Source organism: Macaca mulatta, chromosome 4, assembly GCF_049350105.2.
Source record: "Macaca mulatta isolate MMU2019108-1 chromosome 4, T2T-MMU8v2.0, whole genome shotgun sequence".
In the NCBI taxonomy this organism is placed as follows: Eukaryota; Metazoa; Chordata; class Mammalia; order Primates; family Cercopithecidae; genus Macaca; species Macaca mulatta.
In genome coordinates this window covers 165,000,994-165,026,503 of record NC_133409.1, presented here as the reverse complement: position 1 = coordinate 165,026,503, position 25,510 = coordinate 165,000,994, and the positions used below count along the sequence as shown (strand labels likewise).

The window sequence follows — 25,510 nt, the reverse complement described above, 5'->3', positions numbered from 1 at the left end:
AGATTAACCTTATAGTTAATGATGAATTTCTATGTTCAAAGATTCCGGTGGTTTCTCATTCCTATAAAGTCCAAACTCCTTACAACATTCAAGGGCTTCTTGGAGGTGGCCTCAATGACCCAGGCTCTGAGTCTTACCTTCCACCACCTCTTACAAGTTCCAGGTTCCGTAGTCCCTGTACGCTTATGCACTCTCATCTCCATGACTTTTTTTTTTTTTTTCCCAGCCAGAATCTCATCCACTCTTCTGCGTCCATTCACATGTCCTGGGAAGGCTTCCCTGATCACCTCATAGGTAAACAGCTCCCCTTCACTGGGTTTATATTTTGCAATGCATCACTGTGTTCTAAGTGTTTGTGAATACATCTTAGGAGCAGGTCAGCTCCCTGCAGGCAGAGTTAGTGCCATATTCATTCAGCATCTTTACAGTATACTGGTAATAACAAATATTTGATGTCAGGCAAATCATGTCACTAATCCTCCAGCGGTCACAGTGACCTTGGTCACAAGGCTTCAAAGGACTGACATAGTTTTCCTCCAACTGTCAGCTCTACTTCTCCGTTCTCATCTCCTACCACTCATCCCCTCCAACTTCCGCAGCTTCTTTGCTGTTCGCTGGATTCACCGGGTGTATTCTCACTTTCTGGCCTTTACACAGGCTGATTTCTCTCCCTTAAGGGTTCCTCTCTCAGATTCCTACATGACTCACTCCTCTACCTTCTTCAGGTCTTACTCAAAAGTTACCTTCTGGAAACACCCTTTCCTAAACATCCTATTTAGAACTACAACCCAGTCCCACTTCCTCTCCAGCACTCCCTACCCTGTTTCCCATCTTCGTTTTTCGCCATTGCATTTACACCAGGTGGCTTGTGTTTTATTTGATCTTTGTCTCTTCACTGGAATGTCAGCTCCATGAGGGCTGGTGTTCTTTTACATTATTCATTGATTAAAAAAAACAAATCTTGGCCAGGTGGGGTAGCTCAAGCCTATAATCCCAGCACTTCGGGAGGCCGAGGTGGGTGGATCACCTTAGGTCAGGAGTTCAAGACCAGCCTCGCCAACATGGTGAAACCCCATCTCTACTAAAAATACAAAAATTAGCTGGGTGTGGTGGCAGGTGCCTGTAATCTCAGCTACTTGGGAGGCTGAGGCAGGAGAATTGCTTGAACCAGGAAGGCGTAGGTTGCAGTGAGCTGAGATCCTACCATTGCACTCTAATCTAGGCAACAGAGTAATACTACATCTCAAAAAAAAAAAAAAGAAAAGAAAAGAAAAAGAAAAGAAAAGAAAAAAGAATCTTCAGTACCTCCTGCAGTACTGGCACATAGTAGACTTTCAATAAATAGCTGTCCAATTAATTGAATGAATGAATGGCTATAGAAAGCATTTGCATATAAGATTATTGAATAATTTCTGATTGTTATCAAAATACTTTTTCTGTGAGTGCTCATCCCGGGCTTGGAAAAAAAAGTGAACACACTTTGCAATACAAGCTCTGCTCTGTCTTCACTGTGCAGGATTTAACCTGTACTAATCAGCAATTGATTGATGTTTTTCTGTTGGCACACTGTTTAATCATTTCCTGTCACAAACTGAAGCAAAGGTCAAGTTAGATAAGCACTCAATTAAGTCTTTAGAAGATGGTGATGTGTAAACAGCTTATTAGTCTATACATGCAATTAATTTTAACATTACTTTGCAGGTTGCTTTCATTCTGTAGTAACACAGTCCCTGCTAATTTGCTGCCTATATTCCATTACGGTTCCTAATCTTTTATTAAGTCTCCCCGCTACCCCCTTGCTGCTGCTCCTGCCGCATTTTCTTGTAAAAAATTTCAAACATAGGCAAGTTGGAAGATTTTACAGTGAATTTCCACGCACCTGTCCTTTCGATTCTACTATTTACATTTAACACACCTGCTTTAACACTTAACTATCCATCCTGAATTAAGCCACTTTTAAAAAGTTATCCATTTATCCATTCTAATTAAATATTTTATTTTCCCTGAAAGTGTGATTTGGGGTTAGAAATGCAAATTCTTGAATCTCAACCTAGGCCTACTGAATCCAAAATTGGGAGGGAGGTCTCCAGGTGGTTGGGGCTAGGGTGGGGAAGAACAACCACAATCTGTGTTTTTGTTTTTGTTTTTGTTGTTTTGTTTTGTTTTTGAGACAGAGTCTTGCTCTGTCACCCAAGCTGGAGAGCTGTGGTACAATCTTGGCTCACTGCAACCTCCGCCTCACAGGTTGAAGTGATTCTTCTGCCTCAGCCTCCCGAGTAGCTGGGATTGCAGGTGTCTCCCACCATACCCAGCTAATTTTTGTATTTTTAGTAGAGAGGGGGGGTTTCATCATGTTGGCCAGGCTGGTCTCGAATTCCTGACCTCAAGTGATCCACCTGCCTCGGCCTCCCAAAGTGCTGGGAGTACAGGCGTGAGCCACTGAGCCCAGCCTCACAGTCTGTGTTTTTGATAAATTCTCCAAGTAATTCTCCAAGTAAGTTCAAGTTTGAGAAGCACCATTTCAAATAAAACTATGTGACTCAGTCTACCTGTTTCCATGGAGATCCACCTGCATCATTGAGGTTAGAGGTCTCCTCTGGTGTGTTACCAAAGACAGACCCTAATGATACAGCTGTACCCAGGAGCCTTCCCTCACCACACACATGCCAACTTACTTAACATTAACCAGTGCAGTACAGTTTTAGTGATGTGGTTAAGAAGTTCAGGCTCTGGAACTAAATAGATCTGGGATGGAATCTCAGCTCCACCAAGCTATATGGACTCAGAGCCTTGTTTTCTCATCTGTAAAGTGGAGTATGGAAGAGCACATCCCTCGCAACAAATAGTTATCCAGCCTTTTCTGTGCATCAAGCATTGTGGATCCTGTTCTGGATGCTGGGGAAGTAGTGGTGAGGCAAGGCAAAGCTCAGTTCTCTTGGAGCCTTCAGTCTGTAGGAGAAACTTACAACAAACACACACAAATAGAAATAATTTCAGGCTGGGCATGGTGGCTCCTGCCTGTAAACCCAGCACTTTAGGGGTGGGGCCGGGAGGACCGCGTTGAGCTCAGGAGTTCGAGACCAGCCTGGGCAACATGTTGAAACCCTGTTTCTATTAAAACAACAACAACAACAACAACAGCAACAAAACAAATTAGCTAGGCATGGTGGTATGTGCCTGTGTTCCAGCTATCTGGCTACTTGAGAGGCTGAGGTGGGAGGATACATTGATCCCGAGAAGTCAAGGCTGCAGTGAGCCATGATCGCACCACTGCACTCCAGCCTGGGTGACAGAGTGAGACCTTGTCTCAGGAAGAAAAAAAAAAAAAAAAAAAAAAAGAATTTCAGAGAGTGAAGAATGCTAAGGAGACTGTAAAACAGACTATTGAGACCAAATGGCTTACTTTAAAATTCGAGGTTAGGAAAAGCCTCTCTGAGAAGGTGAAGAAAGACAGAGGGGCAGAAAGCCAGCGTGGGTGCAGGACAGTGGGAGAAAGGGAGGCCAGAGAAGAGGACAGGAGCCAGTGCAGAGCCATCCTTCATCGTAGAGAGTTTGACTTTAATTCTCATTGCAGCTGGGAGCAATTGCTGCTTCCTATTCATCCCTTACAGCATGTCCTGCATTTCAGGTGCATATTTCATAATCTGGTCCCAATCAAGTTATATGGACCTCTTTCCTCTTCCCTTTCTGCCTGCCTCCTTTCCTTCCTCTTCTTGCTCATCCTCTTTCCATCAACATCAAACACTGATCAAGTATCTCTGTTAGGTTGTAGGGACGCTAAGGGGATGTTGTCCTCAAGGTTCATCTGTGTCGTAGCATGTGACAGGATCTCCTTCCTGTTTAAGGCTGAATAACATTTCATTGAAGTATGTTCCACATTTTGTTTATCTACTCATCTTTGAGATTCTGCTTTAATTCTTTTGGAATATGTCCAGAAGTGGAATCGCTGAATCTTGTGGTAATTACATTTTTAACTTTTGGAGGAGCCACCAATTGTTTTTCTTAGTCACTGCACCATTTTACAGTCCCACCAACAGGGCACAAGTGTTCCAGTTGCTCTTCATGCTTGTCAACATTTGTTATTTTCTTTCTTTCCCTTCCTTCCTTCCTTCCTTCCTTCCTTCCTTCCTTCCTTCCTTCCTTCCTTCCTTCCTTCCTTTCTTTTTCTTTCTTTCTTTCTTTTGAGACGGAATTTCTCTCTGTCACCCAGGCTGGAGTGCAGCGGCGTGATCTTGGCTCACTGCAAGCTCCGCCTCCCGGGTTCATGCCATTCTCCTGCCTCAGCCTCCCGAGAAGCTGGGACTACAGGTGTCCGCCACTACAACTGGCTAATTTTTTGTATTTTTAGTAGAGACGGGGTTTCACCGCATTAGCCAGGATGGTCTCGATCTCCTGACCTCGTGATCCACCTGCCTGGGCCTCCCAAAGTGCTGGGATCACAGGCGTGAGCCACTGCGCCTGGCCAACATTTGTTATTTTCTATTTGTTTCACTTTTTTAAAAAAGGAGCCATCCTGGCAGCGTGTGGTGCTCACTCCTGTAATCCCAGCACTTTGGGAGGCTGAGGCAGGAGGATTGCTGGAGCCCAAGAGTATAAGATCAGTCTGGGCAACACAGTGAGACCCTTGTCTCTATTAAAAATTTTTTTTAAATTAAAAATAAATTTAAAGTAGCCACCCTAATGGTGTGAGGTGATATCTCAGTGGAGTTTGATTTGCATTTCTCTAATGATTAATTATGTTGAGCATCTTTTCTATGCTTGTTGGCTATTTGTGTATCATCTTTGGAAAAATGTCTATTCAAGTCCTTTGCCCATTGTTTAACTGGTATTTTAAAAGTTGTTGTTGAGTTGCAGGAGTTCTTTATATATTCTGGTTATTAACTCCTTATTAGATATGTGATTAACAAATATTTTCTCCCATTCTGTAGTTTGTCTTTTCACTCTATTGGCTATGTCCTTTGATGCATGTAATGCCCCTCTAGAGCTTGACAAATAAATCTTGCTGTAAAGTCTGCTTTATCTGATATTAGTAGAACTACCCTAGATTTACTTGGGTTAGCGTATTTTAGTTAATGTATACATATTTCTTTTCATCATTTTATTTCAGTCTTTCTATGTCTTTATAATTAAAATGCATCTTTTTTGAGCAGCATATACTTGTTGTTTTCTTTTAATCCAGACTAAAATCTTTGTTCCTTTTTTTTTTTCTTAATGGAGTCTCACTCTGTCACCCAGCCTGGTGTGCAGTGGTGCTATCTCGGCTCACTGCAAGCTCCACATCCCAGGTTCAAGCAATTCTCATGCTTCAGTCTCCCAAGTAGCTAGGATTACAGGGGTGTACCACAACACCCGGCTAATTCTTTGTATTTTCAGTAGAGACGGAGTTTCACCATGTTGGCCAGGCTGGTCTTGAACTCCCGACCTCAAGTGATCCACCAGCCTCAGCCTCCCAGAATGTTGGCATTACAAGCGTGAGCCACTGCACCGGCCTGAAATCTTTGTTCCTTATTTTTATTATTATTATTATTTTTTTTGAGATGGAGTCTCACTCTGTCACCCAGAGTGGAGTGCAGTGGTCCGATCTCAGCTCACTGCAACCTCTGCCTCCCAGGTTCAAGTAATTCTTGTGCCTCAGCCTCCTGAGTAGCTGGGATTACAGGCACGCACCACCACGCCTGGCTAATTTTTGTATTTTTAGTAGAGAGGGGTTTCACCATGTTGGTCAGGCTGTTCTCAAACTCCTGACCTCGTGATCCGCTCCCGTTGGCCTCCCAAAGTGCTGGGGTTACAGGCATGAGCCATCACACCCAGCCAATCTTTGTTCTTTAATTGCAGTATTTAGCCGATTTACATTTTATATAATTTCTGACATATAGGAGTTCAGAGTGTGGGGTGGGTGGAGCTTCTTGATGCCTTCAATCAGTTTATTTAAATTCTCAGTCATTACTTTAAATATGGTTTGTGGCTAATCTCTTTTTCTTCTCCTTTTGGACCTCTGATTGAATATACATGAGGTCTACAAATTTCATGTATCTCTTATGCTCTTTTCTGTGTTTTCCATTCATACTTTTTCTTGTTATGCTTAAATTTGAATATTTTATGCTGATGTATCTTCTAGTTCATGATTCCTCTTATTTTTATTTTTTTGAGACAGAATCTCACTCTGTTGCCCAGGCTGGGATGAAGTGGCATGTTCATGGCTCACTGCAGCCTCGGCCTCTGGGTTCAAACAACCCTCCTACCTCAGCTTCCTAAGTAGCTGGGACTACAGGCACATGCCACCACAATCAGCTAAATTGTTGTTGTTGTTGTTCTTGAGACAGGGTTTTGCCATGTTACCCAGGCTGGCCTTGAACTCCTGGGATCAAGTGACCGTCCTGCCTCAGCCTCCGAAAGTGCTGGGATTACAGATGTGAGCCACCACACCTGGCTCGATTCTTCTCTTTTGGGACTGTGCTTATCTGCTTAATTGAACTTTTTTTTTTTTTTTTAGTTTTATAATTTCCACTTGATTCTCTTTTATATAAATCCCATTCTTCTGCTGAAATTTTCCATTTTTTAACTGATTTCTTGAACACACTAAACATGGTTACTTTAAAGTTTTGTTCTGGTAACTCCATTATCTGGTCCCTATGAGTCTCTTTCTATTGTCTATTTTTTTCTCTCGGTTTTGGGTCGTTTATTACTCCTTTCTACCATATCTACTAAATATTGATTGCATTCCAGACACTGTGGGTGAAAAGTTATAAGAGATCTAGATGATGTTATCTTCCTTCAGAGAACATTAATTTCATTTTTTTTTCTTAGCATGCAGTTAGTAAGAGCCAAGCAAGTTGGCCAAATCAGAGACTGAGATGAATAAAAGCTAAATTTCAAGCTTTGAGAGGGCTTATTTCTGGAGTCCCTTAGTCTTAGCGTAATAGTTCTAAACTGAGGATGATTTTAATCTCCAGGGAACATTTGGCAATATCTGGGAACATTTTTGATTGTCACAAATTGGGGCTGTGTTCTACTGATGTCTGATACAAGTTGGAAGTGGCAGAGGCCAGATATGCTGTTAAACATGCTACAATACACAGGACAGCCCCCCATTAAAAAAGAATTATCTAGTCCAAAATGTTAATAGTACCAACATTAAGAAACCTTGCTCTAGGGCTTAGTCCTTTTAAGATTCTCAATGGAAAGCTACAGTATTTATCACGGCTTCTCATCTTTGGCAGGCCTTGAGCTCCAGTTTTTCTCCCAGTATTATGAGACTGCCAAAACCTTTGTTTACCTTCATAGTCTTTCAGCAGCTGCTTTTCTGCTTGGTTTTTCAGTCTCTTGCCCTACTTGAGCACAGTTTAGGAATTAGCAAATGCTTTAAGCGGGCAAAGCAATAATTTATGTTGCTGTCACCTACCCAGGATCTTGGCTCCTTAAGTTCTGGCTGATTTTGTTGATTTCTGATGCCTTAAAGAAGCTGGTTTTTTTTTTTGTTTTGTTTTGCCTGTTGATATTATTGTTTTGCATTTTTATACAGCTTTGGTATTTATTCCTATTGTGATGGTGTTAGGGATCCAAGGTACTCTGTTATAGCCAGAGTGTAAGTTTGCCATGTTTGCATGTAATTGAGCGAGTTTAACTCCATTTTGACAGTCTTTCAGCTAATAACATCTCCCAAAAGAAATCAGGTATACAGATTGCTCTAGAGTTAAATAACAATCATTTTGTTCACTATTTAAATAAAAACATGTTTAAGTTTTAGTTTTTGCCCAAATACATGATATATAAAAACATTTTAATGATAACATACCTTACAAATATTTGCTCACTATAAATAACTTAGAAAAACCAAAAGAATAAGGAAGAAAATAACAAATAAACATATTTCCCCCCTGCAAAAACAGCATCAGGAAAATTTTGGTATAGTTCCTTTCAGTGTTTCTTCTGTGTATGTGCAATGCTTTTGTTTCCAGGACTAACTCATAGGCATTTATGTTTTTTACTTTTTTATTTTTTATTTTTTGAGACGGAGTTTTGCTCTTGTTGCCCAGGCTGGAGTGCAGTGGCACAACCTCAGCTCACTGCAACCTCCACCTCCCACGTTCAAGTGATTCTCCTGGCTCAGCTTCCCGAGTAGCTGGGATTACAGGTGTGCGCCACCATGCCCAGCTAATTTTGTAATTTTAGTAGAGACGGGGTTTCCCCATGTTGGTCAGGTTGGTCTCGAACTCCCGACCTCAGGTGATTCGCCCCCCACTCAGCCTCCTAAAGTGCTGGGATTACAGGCGTGAGGCACAGCACCCGGCCTGTAGACCTTTATTAATTTACTTTGCATTTTGTTTTAAGGGTATAATTTACATACTGAAGTATAATTTACGTAGAGTAACATTGTGTACAATTCAACAACTTTTAGTAAATGTACAGAGTTGTACAACTGTCACCATAATCCAACTTTAGAACATTTCCATCTTGTCAAAAAGAAACTTCATGCCCATTTACATTCACTCCTTGGTCCAAGCCCCAGCCCCAGACAACCACTAATCTACCTTCTGTCTCTATAGCTTGGCCTACACATCTTCCATTTTATTAGTAAAGTCAGCTTGTTTTTAACAAAGTCACCCAATTTTAATTATATAATTCTTTCAGTCCTATCCAAATGAAATTGAGCAAGTTTAAATAAAGATGGCTGTTATGAGATATAGACATTTGTGGTGTGTGTGTGTGTGCACGCGCATGTGCGTGTGTGTTTGCGGATGATGCAAATCTTTTAAATACTATGGTATGTTTGCCTCCATTATTTTATGTATTCCTAATTTTCTTATTGAGATGTACTTTATGTAACCTAAAATTCACCCTTTTAAATTTGGTGTTTATGCAACTATCAACACTATCTAATTCCAAAACACTTTCATCACCACAAAAAGAAATCCCATCTGCACCAGGCCTGGTGGCTCATGCCTATAATCTCAGCCCTTTGGGAGGCTGAGGCAGGGGTGTCACTTGAACCCAGGAATTCAAGACCAGCCTGGGCAATATGATGAAATCTTGACTCTACAAAAAAACAAAAAACAAAAAAATAGCCAGGTGTGGCAGTGGGCTCCTGTGGTCCCAGCCACTTGGGCGGCTGTTATACTCAGTTTTCACGTTGCTGATAAAAAACATACCTGAGACTGGGAAGGAAAAAAAGTTTAATTGGACTTATAGTTTCACATGGCTGGGGAGGTCTCAGAATCATAGCAGGGGGGCGAAGGCACTTCTTACATGATGGTGTCAAGAGAAAATGAGGAAGAAGCAAAAGCAGAAACTCCTGATAAACCCATCAGATCTCATGAGACTTATTCACTATCATGAGACTAGCCCAGGGAAGACTGGCCCCCATGATTCAATTACCTCCCCCTGGGTCCCTCCCACAACATGTGGGAATTCTGGGAGATACAATTCAAGCTGAGATTTGGGTGGGGACACAGCCAAACCATATCAGAAGCTGAAGTGGGAGGATCACTTGAGCCTGGGAGTTTGAGACTACAGTCAGACAAGATCACATCACTGCACTCCAGTCTGGGTAACAGAGACTGTGTCTCAAAAAAACAAAACAAAACAAAACAAAACAAAACAAAAAAACAAAACCAAAAGAAATTCCACTCCCATTATCAGTTACTCCCCATTCCCTTCCCCGACCCAGCCCTTGGGAACCACTGCTAAACCAGGGGTCCCCAACCCTGGGGCCGTGGACCAGTACCAGTTGGTGGCCTGTTAGGAACTGGGTCACACAGCAGGAGGTGAGTGGGGGGTCAGTGAGCATTACCGCCTGAGCTCCGCCTCCTGTCAGATCAGTGGAGGTGTTATTCTCATAGGAGCCAGAACCCTTTTGTGAACTGCGCATGCAGGCATCTAGGTTGTGTGCTCCTTATGAAAATCTGATGCCTGATGATCTGAAGTAAAACAGTTTCATCCTGAAACCATCCCCTCACCGCTCCCTGCTACCTCCCAACAGGTCCATGGAAAAATTGTCTTCCACAAAACCGGTCCCTGGTGCCAAAAAGGTTGGGAACCACTGCACTCAACTACTTTGTGTCTGTATGGATTTGCCTGTTCTGGACATTTCGTATAAACAATCATACAGTAGGTGGCCTTCTACGTCTGGCTTCTTTCACTTAGCACAACAATATTTTCAAGGCTCATCCATGTTGTAGGATGTGTCAGTACTTTATTCTTTTGTTTGTCTCATAAAACAAACACAAAACAGTCTCGCTCTGTCGCCCAGGCTGGAGTGCAGTGGTGCGATCTTGGCTCACTGCAGCCTCCACTTCCTGGATTCAAGCGATTCTTCAGCCTCAATCTCCTGAGTAGCTGGTATTACAGGCATGTGCCACCGGGCCTGGATAAGTTTTGTATTTTTAGTAGAGGCAGGGTTTCACTGTGTTTGTCAGGCTGGTCTTGAACTCCTGACCTCAGGTGATCCACCTGCCTCGGCCTCCCAAAGTGCTGAGATTACAGGTGTGAGCCACCGCGCTGGGCCAGTACTTCATTCCTTTTTATGCTGAATAACATTCTGTTTTATGAATGTGTCACATTTTATTTATTCACTAATCTGTTGATGGACATTGAGGTTGTTTCTGCTTTACTTAATAATATTTTAGTTAATATAATTTAACTAATGAAAGGGGAGAAAATTATTACTGGGGTGGTATGATGTTATGTTATATGTATATTGGTTTTTGTCCACAATTCCTGGCTCATAACTCCCATAGCCCTTGTTAATTTCCTAAGTAACTAAAATAATAAGCAATCTTTCCGTAACATATTTGGTCTTTTGTCCTTGATTCCTGAAGCAGCTTCAGAATGGCTCCAGAGCGATAAAGGTGAGACAGTCTTTTGTGATAATATTGGGGCATTTTAGCCCTCAGAAAACAGAATCTCACTCTCTGACCTCCTGCCCCCCTTTTATCTTCTTTTTCTCCTCCATGCAGGCCACAGAAACTAAAAATATATTGCAATCTTCTGACCTGAAATTCTCTGAACTGCCTTCCCTGTCTGATTTTAGGTGGTAAGACCCCCATGTCAGGGGTCCTGTCCCACACTCGGGAGGAACGGATGCTGCATAGAGAGGCCAGGAAGAATCTTGGCCTTACTGGGTTTCCCTGCTCAATCTATAAGCATTAGATCATATTCTTTCTGTCCAATCACAGTTCTCCTTGGTTGTCAATCATGCCTATCCAATGAAGTCTCCATAAAAAGCCCAAGAGGATAAGGTATGGGAAACTTTTGCACAGCTGAAATTCTAGAGGCTTGCAAGAAAATGAGTAAGAACCCATCACCTGCCGGGAGGGTGGCGCATCCCCCTCCACAGGAGCTGAGGCTCCTGCAATCAGGACCCTTTCAGACCCCACCCTATGCATCTGGCTATTTATTTGTATCTTTTAAAATAGCCTTTAAGATAAATCAGTAAACCTAAGTGTTTCCCTGAGTTTTGTGAGCCACTTCAGCAAATTAATCGTGCATTAAGAGGGGGTCACGGGAACCCCAACTTGAAGTGGATTGGTCAGAAGTTCGACAGGCTTGGGCTTGCAACTGGCATCTAAAGGAAAGGTGCTGTTGTGGGACTGAGCCCTCAACCTGTGGGATCTGACACTGTCTCCAGAGAGATAGCATCAGAATTGAATTGGAGAACACCCAGCTAGTGCCTGCGGCAGAACTGATTGCTTCCTGTTAGTGGGGAAAAAATCTCCACCTATTTGGCCACAGACATCTTCAGTGTTGATTATTGTGGTGTGAGAGCATAGGTAGTATATCTGCACTTCTCTAATAATCTCACGAATACATTAACTGAAATTTATAGTAGAGAACACAATAATATCATAAAGAAAAATAAAACAAAAGACATGGAAGAGCTAAACTTTTTTTTTTTTTCTTGAGACAGAATCTCGCTCTGTCGCCCAGGCTGGGGTGCGGTGGCACAGTCTCGCCTGAGCTCACTGCAACCTCCGCCTCCTGGGTTCAAGTGAGTCTCATGCTTCAGCCTCCTGAGTAGCTGGGATTACAGGTGCACACCACTATGCCTGGCTAATTTTGTATTTTTAGTGGAGATGGGGGTTTCACCATCTTGGCCAGGCTGGTCTTGAACTCCTGACCTTAAGTGATCTGCCCACCTCGGCCTCCCAAAGTGCTGGACTTACAGGCGCGAGCCACTGAACATGGCCGAGCTAAACTTCTTTTAAGGCTCTGATTGACATGAAATAATATCTAAGCCCAAATTTCTCTTTATTCAAACTGGAATGAGCAACATGCTCAAAAATGGTTATGAAAACTGAAAAATAACTGAAATTAGAACTGTATTCTAAGGTTAAAAACACCCTTAGAGTAATATTCTGCCAACAAAGAAGCCGTGTATGTGGAGTGGGTGGGAAGTGACAGAGGTGGGCATGTGGATCCTTCTGTTGCTAATAATAAAATTCCTAGAGCACTGAGTCTCCACATGGCAATATGATTGAGAAGAACCGTGTATTATTCCCTTCATTTCCGCTCTTTGAATCTCAGCACTCCCTCAAAGAGCATACAGGGCCTTCAGTTGATACAAGGAGCTCATGAAGCCAATTAATTTTTTTGTTCTTTCTCACAGTGACAAACTATAATCCTCAACCATTTGTGTTGTAAATATTGGTCATGGTGAGAAACTATGGGCAGTGTGATCTTCAGACTGGCTGTGCATTTACACATGCATGTATACACACACACACACACTCACACACATTCAACTTTCTCAGCTCCAGTCCCACCATAGGACAACCTATATTTATTAGGTGTCCCAAGTGATTGTGACATACCTGATCTTTTTTTTTTTTTTTTTGAGCAGAGTCTTGTACCCAGGCTGGAGTGCAGTGGCGTGATCTCGGCTCACTGCAACCTCTGTCTCCTGGGTTCAAGCGATTCTCCTGCCTCAGCCTCCCGAGTAGCTGGGATTACAGGCATGCACCACCACACCCAGCTAATTTTTGTATTTTTAGTAGAGACAGGGTTTCACTACGTTGGTCAGGCTGGTCTCAAACTCCTGACCTCAGGTGATCTACCCACCTTGGCCTCCCAAAGTTCTGGGATTACAGGCATGAGCCACTGTGCCTGGCCTGAACTGAACTGTAGTTTTAACTTTTTTTTGAGACAGGGTCTTACTCTGTCATCCAGGCTGGAGTGCAGTGACACAATCATAGCTCACTGCAACATTGAACTCCTAGGCTCAAGTGATCCTCCTATCCCAGCCTGCTGAGTAGCTGGGACTGTAGGCACATCACCATGCCTGGCTAATTTTTGTATTTTTGGTGGAGTTGGAGTCTCACTATGTTACTCAGGCTGGTCTTGAGCTCCTGGGCTCAAGTGATCCTCCTGCCTCAGCCTCCCAAAGACTCTTTGAAACTAGGGTAAATTGGAATTTTCCTTGCATAATTTTCCAATAGGTTGGCATTTCTCCCATTGTTTACCCTATAACCTCCAGTCACCTCTGGTTTTCTGCTATTTCTCATGAGCTTCTACGGAGGTGCTAAGGGAAGGCAAGGAAGAGGAGGGTTTTAGGGAAGGGGAAGGGCAGGGACAGGCCTGCAATCTGTCACCCAGCGAGGCAGCATGGAGGTATGCTACCCAGGTCTCGCTTCAGGAGAACAGGTTGTGGGGAGGGCAGGTGACTGACAGCCCCCAGCCCTCAGGTCTGTTGCAGGGTTCATGCCTGGAACACACCCCCTGAGCTGCTCCCAACCAATGACTGAGCTTGAAGGGGTGCTAGGCCAGACGCTGAAGAACTTGGATTCCCCAGTCAGTTGGTGCAGCCTGAGGCTCTTCCCCACTCCCTTTCCTTTCTCACTCTACAGATGTCACACCTCATTGTAGTCTGAGACTCTGTCTACTTTCTCTTATTTCCTCCCTCTTTTTTCCCTCACAGGAACTTCCCTCATAAGTCTCTTACTTGTTTTATTAGTCTGCTCCAGCTGCCTAATAAAGTACCACAGACTGGATGGCTTAACAAAAATTAAGCCAATTTATTACTTGGTAGAAGTCCATGATCAATGTGTTGGCAGAGTTGGTTCCTTTGGCGATCTCTCTCCTTGACCTGTAGATGACTAATAAGGTTTGGATGTTTGTCCCCTCCAAATCTCATGTTGAAATGTGACCCCCAACACTGGAGGTGGATCTAGTAGGAGGTGTTTCAGTCATGGGGGTGACTGTCTTGTGAATGGCTTGGTGACCTCCTCTCAGCAATGAGTGTTAGTTCGTGCAAGATCTGGTTGTTTAAAAGAGACTGGCACCTCCCCCTTTCTCTGGCTTCCATTCTTGCCATGTGACACGCCTGAGCTCCCTTCAATCTTCTGCCATGATTGAAAGCTTCCTGAGGCCTCACCAGAAGCCAAGCAGATGCTGGTGTCATGCTTATACAGCCTGCAGAAGTGTCAGTCAATTCACCTTTTTCCCATTTGCCCGGAGAATACTTGCTGGCAACACTTGAGGCTGCAGTGTTTACCTTGAGATAACTTTGCCGTGAAATATCTCGCTTTTATTATTTCCATATCACTTAGTATATCAACTTTGGAAACAAAAGACATCGTTCTCTATATAGCATTCTGTTTTTAGTAGTGGTATTTTCATTTACAAAACGTAGTGATTCTCGGTCGCTGAAAATGTCGAATCCTAGAAAACGTAGCATTCCTACATGTGATGTTAACATCGTTCCCAAATAGTTTTTAGCTGAAGATTCACTTGATGAATATGATTTTTCTGAAATAGACAATTCTGATGATTCAGATGTTAGTTCTGATGTTAGTTCTGTCTAGAAATAACCATGAGAGCAGTGTTTATATTTTATTTTCACATTGAAAATAAGTCAGATTTGCTTCAGCCCCAAAGAGCATGTTTATGTAAAATTCAGCGAGCACTGGCAGCCAGCTGCACTTTTTTTTTCTAAATGGGAAAGGGATAAACCTCTTTTCTTTATAAGTCACCCAGTCTCAGGTATTCCTTAATAGCAATGCAAAAGAGATTTAATAAAATGGCCATTTTCCCCTGTGTCTTCACACCATCTTCCTTCTGTGTGTCTGTGTCATCATATCCTCTTTTTCTTTTTTCTTTTTTTTTTTGAGACAGAGTTTTGCTCTGTCACCCAGGCTGGAGTGCAATGGTGTGATCTTGGCTCATTGCAACCCCTGCCTCCCACGTTCAAATGATTCTCCTGCCTCAGCCTCCTGAGTATGCCCGCCACCATGCCCAGCTAATTTTTGTATTTATTTATTTTTTTTAGTAGAGACAGGGTTCATCATGTTGGTTAGACTGGTCTTGAACTCCTGACCTCATGATCTGCCTGTCTCAGCCTCCCAAAGTGCTGGGATTACGGGCTGAGCCACCACGCCTGGCCCCATAATACCCTCTTCTTATAAGGACATCAATCTTATTGGATTAGGGTCCACTCTAATGATCTCATTTTAACTTAATTCCATCTTTAGAGATCCTAACTCCATTCACATTTGTAAATATAGTCACATCCTCAGGTACTGGGCATTAGGACTTCAACATATGAACATTCCAGCAAGATAATTCAGCCCATAGCACTCATTGAATTCTGTCTTGGCATCTGCTTTTCAGATGCCAGGTTAATCTAGGAGTATAACCAGGTAAAGCATTGGTGTGCCAAATGACCAGTGACTCATCTCTTCCCACCCCAGTCTGCTTCTATAAATCCAATTACAAAAGTAATAACAAATAGACAAAACATGAAAAAAAACATGTTTCAAATATGAAATAAATCTCCAGTTTTTTTTGGTAATCCCCAATCCCTTGGAAATTTGTAATAGGGATTATTATAACATAGAAAACTGTAAGTGACAGAAACAAATAAGACGCTTCCTATCAGTGGTTCTCCTCAAGTCACTGGTACTTCAAGTGTCCTCAAGTCAGTGGTACTTCAAGTGTGGCAGACACAAGGCAAGCCTTAGATCTGTGCCTTTGAGCCTGACACTGGATCCCGTCACCAGCACAGGAACAGTCCTCTACAGCCAAGGTGGCCAGTGCAGATTTTAAAAAGTTGGGTTGGCATGCGAGTAAAAAATAAACTCTAGCAGAGATTTGGTAACTCTGTCACTTGTTGACTGACATTTTAACATTAGTGTCAATTTCTTAGGCATATTTTGCTTCAATGAGTAGGAAAAATGTTTTAATTAGTGCCCTTTGTTTACAATTTTCGTCTTTCAGGTCCATGGAAAATTCCAGTGTCTTCCGTCTTCATAATTTCTGGGGGTTTGGCAGTGTACCAGACCAGCAACTGTTTCAATAGGGAGGAATCGCCTCTCTCAAAACACATTTTATTGCTTGGAAGATTGCTCTTCATTAACACAACCAGGAAAATACTAATAAGATCCTTAGAGTTTAGGGCTATCCCACTCAGAATTGGTATTTTTTTTTCCTATCACCCATTTTCTTAAGCATTAGTCAATATTTAATGGGAGCCTACTGTATGTAAAATTCCTTACTAAACAGGATTGGGTTTGCTTAAGAGTGATAAAAATAGTTATACTCTTTGTACACAGTATGTGGTTTTATTTTATTTATTGAAATCAGAATCTCCTAACTTCACTAGGGTGATCTGTCTCTGTGTATGTGTGTGTGTGTGTGTGTGTGTGTGTGTGTGTGTGTGTGTCAGAGTATATACTATAACATAAAATTTTTCATCTTATCCATGCTTAAGCATATAGTTCTGAAGCATTGATTATGTTCACAATGCTGTACAACCAACACCACCATCAATTTACAAAACTTTTTATCACCCCAAACAGAAACATTGTAACTTTAAACGTTAAACTCTCTATTCCCCACTTCTCCCAGCCACTGGTGAGCTCTCATCTATTTTCTATCTCTACAAATTTGCCTAGTGTGGATATTTCATATAAAGTGGAATCATACAATATTTGTCCTTCTGTGTCTGGCTTATTTCACTTACCCTAATGTTTTAAAAGTTCATCTGTATTGTAGCATGTATCAGAACTTCATTTTTTACGGCTGAATAATATTCCTTTGGATGTATATACCTCATTTTGCTTATCCATTCATCTGTTGATGGACAGATCAACAGATCTGTTGATTTGAGTTGTTTATACTTTTTGACTCTTGTGAATAATGCTGCAATGAACACTGGCAGATGAGTATCTGTTTGAGTCCCTGTTTTCAATTCTTTTGAATATACACCTAAAAGTGAAATTGCTAGGGCATATAGTAATACTATGTTTAGCTTTTTGAGGAACCACCAAACTGTTTTCCATGGCAGCTGCACCACTGTAATGAAAATGTTAAGTAACATTTTCATCAACAATGTATAAGGGTCCCCATTTCTGTGCATCCTCACCAGTACGTGTTATTTTCTGTTTTTGTTTTGTTTTATAGCCATCTAGTAGGTGTGAAGTGGTATCTCACTGTTTTCATTCACATTTCCCTTAATTGCTAGTTTTGTTAAGCAGCTTTTCACGTGCTTGTTAGTCACTTATTTATCTTTGGGAAAATGTCTAGTCAAGTTCTTTGCCCAATTTTCTAATTGGGTGGTTTTTTATTGCTGAGTTGTAAGAATTCTTTATATAGTCTGGATCCTAGACACCAGATATGTGATTAGCAAATAATTTCTTCTACATTTTCCTTTCACATTTCCAATAATGTCCTTTAAAGTTTTAAATTTTGGTGAAATCTAATTTATCTAGTTTTTCCTAGAGGTGTCGCCATATCTAAAAATCTATTGCCGGCCCAGTGCAATGGCTCACGCCTATAATCCCAGCACTTTGCGGGGCTGAGGTGGGCAGATTGTTTAAGCCCAGCCTGGGCAGAATGGCGAAACCTTGGCTCTACAAAAAACACAAAAAAATTAGCTGGTGAGGGGACATGCACCTGTGGTTCCAGCTACTCAGGAGGCTGAAGCAGGAGGATCACCTGAGCCTGAGAAGTAGAGGCTGCAGAGAGCTGCGATCATGCCACTGTGCTCCAGCCTGGGCAACAAAGAGAGATCCTGTCTCAAAAAAAAAAAAAAAAAAAAAAAATTCTTTGCTGATCTACTGTGTAAACCTGAGATTATGAAGATTTACTCTTATGTCTTATTCTAAAAATTTTATATTTTTAGCTCTTATATTTAGGTCGTTCATCTATTTGAGTTAATTTTTGTGTATGGTGTGAAGTAGGAATCTAACTCCATTACTTGGTGTATGGATATCCAGTTATCTCAGTACTATTTGTTGAGGAGACTATTATTTCCCCCATTGAATGGTCCTGGCATCATTGTGAAAAATTAATTGGCCATCAATTTATGGAATTGTTTCTGGAGTCTCAAATTTATTCCACTGGTATATACGCCTTTTATTCTACCAATACCACATTGCTCTGGATACTGTAGCTTTGTAGTGACTTTTGAAATCAACAAGTATGCGTCCTCCAACTGCATGGTTTTGTTTTTTTTTTGAGACGGAGTCTTGCTCTGTTGCCCAGGCTGGAGTGCAGTGGTGCGATCTCAGCTCACTGCAAGCTCCGCCTCCTGGGTTCACACCATTCTCCTGCCTCAGCCTCCCCAGTAACTGGGACTACAGGCGGCCGCCACCACACCCAGCTAATAATTTGCATTTTTAGTAGAGATGGGGTTTCACCATGTTAGCCAGGATGGTCTCGATCTTCTGACCTCGTGATCCGCCCACCTCGGCCTCCCAAAATGCTGGGATTATAGGCGTGAGCCACCGCGCCCAACCCTGTGTGTTCTTTTTCAACATTGTTTTGGCTCTTTGGGGCCCCTTACCCTTCCATACGAATTTGAGCATAGGTTTTTGGTTTTTCAATGTCCACAAAAAGATCATTGGCATTTTGATGGGGACTGCATGGAGTCTCAGATTTGAATATTGACATATTAACAATATCCCTTCTAATCCGTGAACATAGATGTCTTTCCATTTATTTAGGTGTTCTTTCATTTCGTTCAGTAATGTTTTGTAGTTTTCAGGTACAAGTCTTATACTTCCTTGGTTAAATTTATTCCTATTTTATTCTTTCTGATGCTAATGCAAGTGGAATTATTAAAAATCTATCCCCTTTAAATGTAACGGTTGATGACTGTTAGTAAATTCATACTGTTGTGCAACCTTCCACACAATCTAGTTTTAGAGCACTTGCATCAGATTTCCCTTGTGTCTATCTGTGGTCAGTGTCTATCTTTGGTCAATGTCTATTCTCACCTCCCCAACCCCAGGCAACTTCTGATATGTTCTCTGTCTTTATAGTTTTGCTTTTTCTATGCTTGTATATTAGTCCTTTCTCATGCTGCTAATAAAGACATACCTGAGACTGGCTAATTTATAAAGGAAAGTGGTTTAATTGACTCACAGTTCAGCATGGCTGGGGAGGCCTCAGGAAACTTACAATCATGGCAAGAGGGGAAGCACACATGCCCTTCTTCACATGGCAGCAGGAAGAAGAAAAATGAGTACCAAGGGAAGGGGGAAGCCCCCTATGAAACCATAAGATCTCGTGAGTACTTAATATCACGAGGACAGCATGGGGGAAATCGCACTCATGATTCAATTACCTCCTACTGAGTCCCTCCCATGGCACGTGGAGATTATGGGAGCTACCGTTCAAGATGAGATTTGGGTGGGGACACAGTCAAACCATATCAACCCATCAGATAAGCAGGTCCTTACATTTATATAAAATGCAGTTACAAACAACACACCATCTCCTTTTCATCCCTTTTTTCTCTCTCTCACCCAGACACAAAAACACTCATATATTTTTGTTTGTCTAGATCCTGACCTGTCTAAGTAACTTCACCTTGTAGAGCATCAACTAGTTACCAAATGACAAAATCTTGGTTCACCTTTAGGTCAGAAGATGCCATGAGCCAGCCTAGCCAGAGCAGGCTCTGATTTACTTAGTTCTGGAGGGATTTAGGTAATAATCCCCCAAAACACAATCCCAAATGCCATAATCTCAAAAGTTGAAATCTCAAAAAGATCAAAATCACTAAAGCCTAAGATCTCTAACATACAAAATCCTGAAAATCACAATCACAGGATAGTTGCATCATGTTAGGTGCAACTACTGCCTTATTGTTGTCTTTATGCAGAAGAAAATAGATATCAATTGAATCCCCAAACCATAATGTCAGATTTGGAATTAGGGGCAATCAAGTCTTCTAAAAATGAATTTCAATGAGTTACCAGTATAATCTGTATTTTCCATTCAGCCCAATGCATTTGGTGGGAAGTTCAGATGAGTGGACCGGCCACATGATATGGCAATGATGAAAACTTCAGTTTAAAAATTCGTAATTTGCCTGCATTGGCATTCCTTCCAGGTGATGACATTCCAGGAGCTTCTAATTAATTAAAGCCACATTTGCCTGAAAAAGCCAGTGAAGTTACGGACTAGTTTGAAAATAATTATGTACATGGTAGGATAAGAAGACTCTCACGCAACACTTAGGATAAGATGGCCTTGCTATTTGATCAACAGGATTGTTTCCACCAAATCTGTGGTCTGTATATGAGTGCATGCAGAATGAATCTCTGTGTACTCAAAACAACAAAGAAGCATGGCACAGAGGTGACAAAATTTAATACAGAATGCTCATATCAGTGTATACGGAATGAGAAGAATTTCTAAAAAGAGCAGCACCAAGCAGAAAATGAATGTGAACATTGTGTTAGACCATTTTGTGTTGCTGTAAATGAATATCTGAGGCTGGGTAACTTATTAAGAAAAGAGGTTTAATTGGCTCGTAGTTCTGCAGGCAGTAGAGGAAGAATTGTAACAGTATATGCTTCCATTGAGGGCCACAGGGAGTTTACAATCATGGCAGAAGGCAAAAGGGAAGCTGGTGTATCACACAGTGAAAGAGGGAGCAAGGGTGGAGAAGAAGGTCCAAGATCTTCTCACACAAACTGAATAAGAACTCACTTGTCACTAAGGGGATGGTCCTACCATTCTTTTTTTTTTTTTTTTTTTTTTTTTTGAGACAGAGATTCGCTCTGTCGCCCAGGCTGGAGTGCAGTGGTGCAATCTTGGCTCACTACAACCTCTGCTTCCCAGGCTCAAGCCATTCTCGTACCTCAGCCTCCCAAGTAGGTGGGATCACAGGCACACGCCAGCACACTTGGCTAAATTTTGCATTTTTAGTAGAGATGGGGTTTCACCATGTTGGCCAGACTGATCTCAAACTCCTGGTTTCAAGTGATCTGCCTGCCTCTGCCTCCCAAAATGCTGGGATTACAGGCATGTGCCATGGCACCAGCCAGTAAATAAAACTTTAGAAAATAATTTTAAAATTATTTTTTCCAGAATTATATTTTCAGAATTTTGATCTTACAGGATTTCAACATATGGGATGATGGCTTTCAGGATTGCGTCTTTCAGGATTATAATCAGCTCCCATGCTAGAGAAAACACCAGTATCTGTGAGTATTCCTGCAAGTAGATAAGGCTTGTGAGTGTGTGCTGAGCTTCTGTTGAACAAATCTATTGCAGAGAGAGACTTAGTAGAACTGAGGAACTGTTATGGGTTTTTTTTACTTTGTTGAAAATAAAAAAATAGAGGCATTGTTCAGCTACTGTTTCGAATCCATTAGAATTTGCTGTGTTGTTAGCTTATTAGAATTAAGGCATACTGTGGCCTGGCGCGGTGGCTCACGCCTGTAATCCCAGCACTCTGGGAGGCCGAGGTGGGTGGATCACTTGAGGCCAGGAGTTGGAGATCAGCCTGGCCAACATGGTAAAACCCCGTCTCTACTAAAAATACAAAAATTAGTCAGGCATGGTGGCATGCGCCTGTAATCCCAGCTACTCGGGAGGTTGAGGCAGGAGAATCGCTTGAACCCAGGAGGCAGAGTTTGCAGTGAGCCAAGATCCAGCCTGGGAGACAGAGTGAGATCCTGTCTGGAAAAAAAAAAAAAAAGAAAGAATAAAGCCATATTGTGAGAGAGGTTTAAAAACTTGTGTGAAATATGAGGTTGCGTTATTGCAAGGTGAATAAAATGAGGCTGGTGAAGGATGGGAGCCAATCACAAATTTCTGACATTGCCATTGGAACACAGCTCCACATCCAAACCTAAACCTTCTGAAGGATCGCCCAGGCTCTGTAATAACTACAGTTTTCTACATTCCACGTTCCCCTGATAGCCTTTTTTTTTGACGGTCTCTTTGAATTCCCAGGACACCTTATTTGTATTTTTGCTCAACCATTCTTTTAAGGAGGGCCAACGCATGGCTAACATTGACTCAAAGTGCTTTCATGAGCTCAGATAAAAAGCTCAGTTACTTTAACCTACTTCTTTCTGGCCTCTACAAAGGCAATTCAAGGCTCAGATGTTACTAGAAGTTACTGGGAACTTTCCTATACAAAAGAATAAGAACACCAGGTTTCTTAGAATACACCAAAAACCTCTTCTCCTGGGGTTTTGTATACTGTTTAAAGGGTGGGAAATGGGGTCATAGTTTCAGCTGCAATGAGGGACAGAGAGCCTGGAAATTTGGCTTGAAATTCATGGGGAAAATACTGAGCCCATATTTATTTGAGTTATTGTTGTATTCTTGTTAGCTCTGTAAGACACAATAAATATTTACCGAGGGCCTACTTTGTGCCAGGCACTGTTCTGGGTGCTGGAATATCTAGATTTTTGTGTTCCAGCAGTGAACAAAACAGAAAAATCCCCAGTCTTCTTTCATCCTAGTGGAAGAAGACACACAATGAAGAAAATATATAAATGAGATATAAGTGATATATGGTGAGGAGTGTTATGGAGAAAACAGAAACAGGAAAGGGGACAGGGAGTTCTGGGTGAGGGAGGATGAGCAATGGCTGTGATTTTAAACACAACGGTCATGGAAGGTTTCACTTAGAAGGTGCAAAGTGAGGAACCGATGGAAAGAGATGATGGAGCAATTCATGCCAGCATCTGGGGTCATGAGCAGGCTGGGTAGAAGGCACTGAAAGGGCAAAGGCCCTGAGCTGGGAGCAAGGCTGGCGTGATCACCACAGAGGGCCAGGGAAGCTGGAGGGTAGAGGAAGAGAGAAGTGGGAGATGAGGCACAGGGATGTAGAGTCCATTATGATGACCTTCACTATTTTCCAGAGGGAGATGGGAGCCATTGGAGGCCTTGAGTAGAGGAGGGACATGATTTTAGTCTTAACTTTTCCTCCAGCTGTTCAATTGATTGCATGAGATAAAATACTCAGCACCATGCTGGACACATAATGTATCAGTGAATGTTTGTCTATTACAAATGCATTCATTCAATTGAAATGCAATTCAAATGTATCCTTGAATTTAAATTTGGAATATTTCCCCACATAACTCTGTAGCCCTGGGGCATCATCTTCTTTAATGCCTGGACAAGTTGAGAACATTCAGCCATCAGTTCATTTGCTAAATATTTATTATTGGGTATCTAAAATGTGCCAAGTAGTGCTTTAAACACTGGGGACAAAGTGGTGAGTGAATAGGCTAGAAAAAATTCATACCTTAAGGGGGCTTTCTTTTTTTTTTTTTTTTTTAAGATGGAGTCTCACTCTCGCCCACGCTGGAGTGCAATGGTGCAATCTCGGCTCACTGCAACCTCTGCCTCCCAGGTTCAAACGATTCTTGTGCCTCAGTCTCCTGAGTAGCTGGGATTACAGGCATGCACCAGCACATCCAGCAAATTTTTGTATTTTTAGTAGAGACTGTGTTTTACCATGTTGGCCAGGCTGGTCTCGAACTCCTGATCTCAGGTGATCCGTCCACCTCTGCCTCCCAAAGTGCTGGGATTACAGGTATGAGCTACCACGCCTGGCCTAAGGAGGGTTTCATTTGAGTGGTGGGAGGACAGGCAATGAACAATAAATATAAACACACACACACACACGCACACACACACATATACATGTATATATATATAGAGTCAGGTTGTGATACATGCTAAGGAGATAAAGAAGGTTGGGGGAAACTGAGAGGCAGAGGGAGAGTCTGTTTTAAATAGAATGATAGTGATGTACTTCTTTATCTCAGTAGTATTTGTTGAATTGTCTCTATGGGCAAAGCACTGTCCTGGGTTCTAAAGCATCCTCTGTATAATTCCAGCCCACAAGAAACTTAGAATCTGTGGGAGGCAGAATTCTAAGGTGATCCCTAAGATTCCTGTCCCCTGGTGTACCTGCCCTGCATAATCCCTAAGACTTTGCAGAGGAAGCAATAATCACTTCTGTGATGAGGCAATGTTCCACCACACATCTGACTGGAAGAAAGGAGACTCCCTGGGCCGGGCGCGGTGGCTCACGCCTGTAATCCCAGCAGTTTGAGAGGCTGAGGTGGGTGGATCACCTGAGGTCAGGAGTTTGAGACCAGCCTGGCCAACATGGTGAAATCCTGTCTCTACTAAAATACAAACATTAGCCGGGTGTTGTCGTGTGCACCTGTAATCCCAGCTATTCAGAAGGCTGAGACAGGAGAATCGCTTGAACCTGGGAGGTGGAGGTTGCAGTGAGCTGAGATCATGCCACTGCACTTCAGCCTGGGCGACAGAGTGAGAAAAAAAAAGAAAGAAAGGAGACCACCTGAGTGAGCCTGACCTAACCAGGCGAGCCCTTATAAGAGATGAGACTTGTCCTAAGGAAGACATTTGAAGCAGGACAGGAATGTGATGCCAGGGAGTTTCTCCACTGCTGACTCTGAAGATGGCTGTCTCCACAGGATAAGAACCTGCAAACAGCCTCTAGGAGCTGACAACAACCCTAATCAACAGCCACCAAGACAGGGACCTCAGTCCTTCTACAACAAGGAACTGAATTCTGACAGCAACCTGCATGGCTTTAGAAGTGGATTCTTCCTTAGTCAAGTCTCCAGACCAGAATTCAGCTCAGCTGAACTCAAGCATGTTGTACCTGGACTTTGGACCTACAGAACCATGAGATAATGAATAAATGAATGAATGTTACTTTCAGCTGATAAATTTATGGTAATCTATTATGGGGCAATAGAAAACCAATATAGATTACAATAAAAAGATATTTTTAAAAGTCAGCATCGGTAATACAAAGGGCACTCACAAGGGGTAGGACGATCTTTGCTTTTTGAATGACAAATGGTGAATGATGAGGTGGCTTGTAGGCAGACACAAACAAAAACTAGTTCAAAAGGAGCACATATAATTTCTCTACTTATAAGTCGATTATCTTGTCATTACCTTACTCAGACTCTTCCATGGGTGCCCATTGCCTATGAGAATCGACACTTTTGAGTTTAACATTCATTCCAGTTCTTCTGTCATCTCCAGACCCTACCATTCCAAACTCATCTCTTTTTGACTTTCTGACTCATTAAATGTTGACCTTAGCAATCTGCTGTCCTTTACATGGTCCAGAATACCTCCTTCTTCATCATGTTATGCCACTCCTTCAGCCCAGAATAGAGCAGAATCATCAGAGACAAGATGATACATGGAATGGCAAACATTTTAACGCTGGCGCCTATCCACCGAATTTCTAAAGACACTGGAATTA

At 42.1% G+C, this 25,510-nt stretch overlaps 1 long non-coding RNA gene across 1 annotated transcript; it reads left to right on the top strand.

The window, feature by feature from the left end:
- The first annotated feature begins 235 nt into the window (after positions 1 to 235).
- LOC144340559 (uncharacterized) lies at positions 236 to 24,860 on the top strand. The gene is made up of 3 exons (XR_013416808.1): positions 236 to 294; positions 21,346 to 21,431; positions 24,702 to 24,860. It is a non-coding gene; the product is annotated as an uncharacterized LOC144340559 (long non-coding RNA).
- Positions 24,861 to 25,510: the final 650 nt, after the last annotated feature.